The sequence below is a fragment of the Condylura cristata genome, unplaced genomic scaffold (genome assembly GCF_000260355.1).
Source record: "Condylura cristata isolate star-nosed mole 26May11 unplaced genomic scaffold, ConCri1.0 scaffold00005, whole genome shotgun sequence".
Classification (NCBI taxonomy): domain Eukaryota; kingdom Metazoa; phylum Chordata; class Mammalia; order Eulipotyphla; family Talpidae; genus Condylura; species Condylura cristata.
In genome coordinates, this window is record NW_004567106.1 from 30,324,757 (window position 1) to 30,330,542 (window position 5,786).

The following is a 5,786-nucleotide window of genomic DNA, read 5'->3' on the forward strand; positions in this document are numbered from 1 at the left end:
TAAGTATATATATGAAAGAAATGGCAGATAGAGAGCACAGGTTGCCATCTCACTCCTTGTGTTCTCTTTAGGTTCCTGCATCACCCCAGTCAGCCCAAGTTCTCCCATCAGACTGAACCCAGATATCCCTTGATCCCCACAGACTCAGCACCCTGGGGCAGGCAGGGAGAGAAGTTGCCTTATTGCCTGAGTGATGATGAAAGAGACCTTGCATAGCAGATGTGCCGTGTGCAGACTGCGGGGAGCGTGCTGCCTGCATCATCTCTGAAGCCTCCCCAAGTCAGTGGCATATTGTCTCCATTTCACAGATGAGGAAACTGACATTCAGCGCCTTTCTTCTGCTCGCTCCCAGTCAAGCAGCTCATCCACGGCCGAGAGGGTTCAGACCTGCGTCTGGAAGACTGTGGCACCCGATCCATGCCTCCTGTGGCACTGCCCTGGGGACCCAGGTAGGCAGTGACCAGATGTGCCCTGACTCTCACCACTCCCCTGAGGGTCAGCTCCTAAACCTTCCTAAACCTGAGGTAGTGCTTGTCCCCAGGGTCCTCTGAGGCCCCCTCCTTGAGGGCCTGCAAGATTCTGTGGGTCTAATTGGAAACAGTTTCTTGCTCCTATGACCTCAGGGCAGGGTGACTCCTGGAGGCTGGTTGGGAGTGTGGAGAGGGGAGCTGGCCTGGGAGAGCCCCGATCTGACTGCAGAGAACCTATTGAGCAATCCCGGGGCCTGCAGAGCGGCCTTTCCTTTTTCCCTTTCTTTTTTCTCACGCAACCTACAGCTCACAACTGGCAGGCAGACGGCAAACACATTTCTTGTGCTGGGGGGTGGGGGTGGGGGGGGGAAGGAGGTGGAGTTGAGAGTTATCACAGCACAGGGAGCCACACACTCACAGAGCAGCTCAGAGCCCAGCAAGGCTGCCCCTCAGGCCTCTGGCTTCACTCCCTCTGCCCTAACCCAAACTGCCCGCCGCAGGCCTAGCCTTAAAGTGATGGTTCCCTTCTGCTCCCAGCTTCTCCCTTCCCAGAAGCATATGTACTAGGAGTTAGTTGGAACTAGGTTCATGCTGGGGCTGGAATATGGTGGCTACTTCTCCTTGTCCTCCTCTCACAAGCTCCGCAAAGGAAAATAAACCCTAGTATTTGCCAAATCCTTCAGTAGCTTCCTATTTCCCTCCAAGCAAGCTGCCAAAGGCCCACAATGGCCTAGAGGGCCTCTATGGATCCAACTCCTTTCTTCTTTCCTTCATTCACTTGGCTCCAGCCTTGCTGGCCTCCTTTGTTGTTGCTCTTGTAGCTTCCTCCACAGTCTAGCCTCAGATACCTCCCAGGCTTACACTGCTTCAGTGAGTCCCATGCCTTTCAACCTAACACAGTTCAGGCAGGTTCTCTTAAGCCACTTCCTCACCTTATAGTCTTCTCTGTGGCACCTACCACTGAGAAAAAATGTGGCTAATTTATCTTTTTTTTTTCTTTAAGATTTATTTATTTACACATAAGAGAATTGGGGTACAGGCCAGAGATGCGGGGGTGGGGGGTGAGAGAATTCACCAGATAGAGTGGGGAGCCGAACAGGCAGATCTATCTAAATAACACTGCTGAGGGGAGCAGCGGGTGGGTCAGGAGAGGTCTGCCACGCCATGAGTGTCACCTCCCTGGCTGGGGATCGAACTCATGCTGCAATGGCTGAGATAGCTTCATAGTGCTGCACTTTAACCCATTGTGCCACCAGGGAGGGCCCTAATTTATATTTTTATCATCGTTCTCTCTCTACTAGAATTTAAGCTCCCTAAGAGGAGGGTTATCTTACTTGTTCAACAGTGCCTAACCCAGAATAGGCCTGGAAACATGTTTGTGGAAATAAATAGAAATAGAGTTAAAATATGTGTGAAGAGAGCCAGAATACTGATCTCGTCCCATGACTTCCCTGAAGCTTCCATATCAAATTCTTTGCAACCAGAGTCATTAAAGAAATCTTGCTTTGATGTTCCTGTTTTGTTCTAAATCTTTCTTTGGAAGGGCTCCAGCTCAAATTCAAGGCCGGCCCCATTACTACCTCCTGATGTCAAGCCCTGTGAACCAGAAAAGCACCACCCTGCCATCCCAGAGCTCACAGCTTGGTGAGGGTCGGACAAGGGACCAGGCAACAATAATGGGAGGGTGATAGGCTGCTAGGGGTTGCAGCTGCCCACAGGAAGGGGCGGGAGAGTATCCCGGACTGAGAGAAAAGCTTGCATAGGGTACTTAGCAACGGGCCTACTCCCTCAGGGCCACAGAGCTCCTGGGGCTGTTTCCAGGTCAAATGAGACAATGATCTAGAGGATTCTCCTGTACCAAAAAGTGACACTCTTCATTTTTTGCTCTTCACAGAGGAAGGGAGGCTGGAGAGAGATAAGTAAGATTTCACCTGCTCACCCTTTCCTGTGTGCCACTTCCTGTGTGTCGCTTCCCTAAATTTCAGTTATATTGGGTGCTCCTGGCAATTTGTATACCTCCTCTGCGTCATTTTCCCTCCTTCTTGTTCCATCTCAGTGGATCCCAAGCCCAGCTTAAATTAAGACTTTGGGTCTCAAAGAGGGAGAGTGACTTGTCCGGTGTCCTACAGACAATCAGAATTTGTGCAGGGTCTGGGGTGCAAGCTTTTTGCCTCCCTTCAGAACCCTCGTCTCTCCCATGGGTTCCTGCAGAGAATGCCGTGGCCCCTGACCTGCTAAGCCTTTATCCACTCCTCTAGCACCCTTGGGGCCACTGAGCTCAGGCTGAGGACCCAAGGGGGCTGGTTGCAGGCGTGGGAACAGAGTAAAGCTAGTTCTCATTGAGCCCTTGCAGGTCTCTGCCAGGGCCTCCCACTGCTCTCTCTCCTCCCTACCTCCACCTGGGGCACCTCTCTGAGGGGGACCATTGCCCATACTTAAGGGGCCAACTCTCTTCCAATATGCAGGAAAATGGAGTTTCAGGGCTTCAGGTGTGGGGGGGGGCATGCAATTTAAGATCATGCTTCTTCCTGTCATACTATAGGTGGGGAAACTGAGGACCAGAGAAGGCAAGAGACCTGCCCAGATCCCAGGGGCCACAGTCAGGGTCAGATTGGATTCAGGGTTGTCAAGATGGAGCCCACTAATTGTTCTCTCTGGGTTTCTGATGTGTTCCTTACTGATAGCATTCTGCATTCCAGGATTCTAGCAAATCTTGCATGCCTCCAGTGATGGGGGACTCACTACCATTTGCTGCTTTCTTGTGGTCTTTCTCCACTTTTGTCTTCCTGGCCTCTGGATGCAGGTCTTAAGAGTTCAAGCTCCCTGATAGTCCTAAGGACTGTCATGTATTTCTTGTTTCTCCATGTGTACAGAGGGGGCATCAAAAACCCCAATGCTGCTTCCCTGCTCTATCCAGCATATCATCCTGCATGAGACACTTTGCTCATCACTTGGCACTCATTTTTTCAAAAAAGTTTGCCACCAGCACATTCTACCATGAACCAAGTACTGTTTCAGACACTAATGGAAACAAACAATGATCAGACCAAAAGAAGACCCAAATAGTCCTTGAGTTTGATCCTCCCTGCATATTAAAGAGCCTCATGCAGCTGTGAGACCCTCCCAGCTGGAAGGGCCTACTCTGCAAGTGACAAAGACAGACATGCTGAAGACCATTCAAAAAGGGCGACAAGGCGCGTGGAAGCTGTACAAAACACCAGCCCCGTGGTTAACTACAGTTCCTCTGCCAGGAAATGACGAGGCTGCCCTTTGACCTTCATTTGGACTTGGAGTCTGAGGAGCCCTTGGGAACATCTGGATCATCTGTTAGCCATCCTCTCCCACTAAGGGAGACTAGGCCAGGGCTCATTTGGGCGGGACTAGGAGGGAAGAACAAGAAGATCCAGCGGACGGCCTCACAGGCCTCTCACTGCTCCCAAATCCCAAACATCACTTCCAGAGCCTGCCTGGCCAGCAGACTTCCAGACTCCCCACAAGACCCTGCCTAGCCTGCCTGCCACTTACAGCCTCTCAGAAGCCTAAGTCCACCCCTGCACACCCTCTACAGGCCCCATGGATATGTCGTTTTTCCTGAAGGAACCCCAAGCTGACAGTGAGGGCAGGAGCTGATAAAGTCCCTGGCAGCTCAGGGTGGCAGGAGGTTGGAGGAAGCTGAATGCAGGTTAGGACAGGGAGGGGAGAGTTGGGGAGAGTAGACAGCAGAGCCTAGAGGTGGTTGAGCAGTGTAGAGTGGGCAGCTCTGCTACAGACTAAGATGGACCAGGACTGCCCATCCATGGGACTTGAAATGAGCATGGGAGGTAGTATGAGCTTAACTGTGCCCACCCGATTCATATGCTGAAGTCCTAACCCCATCGGAATGTGACTGTATTGGAGGTTGGGCTTTTCAAGAGTTGCTCATGATGAGGTTGTTAAGGTGAACCCAAATCCAAAAGAAATGGTGTCCTTTGAAGCAGAGGAGATAGGATAGAGACACAAAGGAGGCCCTTTGAAGACACAGGGAGAGGATGCATTTACCAGCCAAGGGGGGTGGGGGGTGGGGTGTGGTGGCTGCAGGAGGAACCACCCTGAGCTCAGGCTTCTAACTCCCAGAACTGTTAGGAAATAAATCTGCTGCCTCAGCTCCCCATTCTGTGGTATTTGTTACAGCAGACCCAGCAAGCTAATGCCAATGGAAAGCTGTTTGAATATGGCACCACTCGATCTTCCAAGTGGCACCTGCCGTTTCCATGGAGATCCTGTGGACCAGAAGCTCTGCCAAGTAAGAGAAAAGTATACACCTTTGCATCATATCCTTTGTGTATTATCTCCTGTGTTTTAGGACCCAAATTGGGGCAGCTGGAAAATTGATATTCTCCATAGAATAAATAGACACGGTGGGTTTTCAAGGAAACCAGTTTGCAGTGGTAGGTTGTATTTGCTTTCAGGCATGTAGGAGAAAGTCTGATATGACACAGCCAGAGCAGAGAGCAGGAGTGCCCGCTGTTTGCTGAAACTTCCAGGGCGGGGAGGGGGGATGTAGGATGATGAGCATATGGAACAAATATAAAAATAACTAACCCTTTCCCATCTCAGACATTAGTGACAGGGTGTATGTTCCAACTGTGTAATTTGTGTCATCTTAATTAGTCCTCACAAAACTCTCTGAGGTGTGCAGGATGGCTCCCCCATTTTACATATGACAAAACGGAGGCACAGAGAAGTGATGGATTTGGCTGTGGTTCCACAGCTGGTAAAAGGGAAGAGTAATAGCACAGATGGAGGAGAGACTGGGAGGGAAGAAAGGAGAAGTTAGGGAGCAGAAAATTGTCCACATGGGGTAGCCTCTGGCCTATTTGAACCATTTCGTAAAGAATGACGACTCTCCAGTGGGGTCCAGGAAGTGCTCAATCTGAAGTCCTACCTGCTCCCAAATCCCAAATTTGGTTATTGAGATAACCAAAAATGTCAGGGCAAGCGGACAATCATAAAGAATGGCCCAGATATCTTAAATATTTGGGGACAACTTTAAAAGTGTGTACATCCATTAGCCATTCTTGCTATATGGCCAAGACTTCTGCTTTGAGTAGAAATTCTCTAACTGGAGTTCCAATTTTGTCTTTTATTTTCCCCTAAACTGTACCCATGATGCCTCATCCTCGACTTATTGAGTAGTAAGAGTGTGAAGTTCCTGGATGGGGTGTCCTAAGGGCTGGGACACATTCTGTGGATCTCTTTCTTTCTGTGCACAGGGTGGGATGGCCCTTCCATGCCTGTCTGAGGCTAGCTGTGGCCAGATGACTGAGCCTGGCCAGT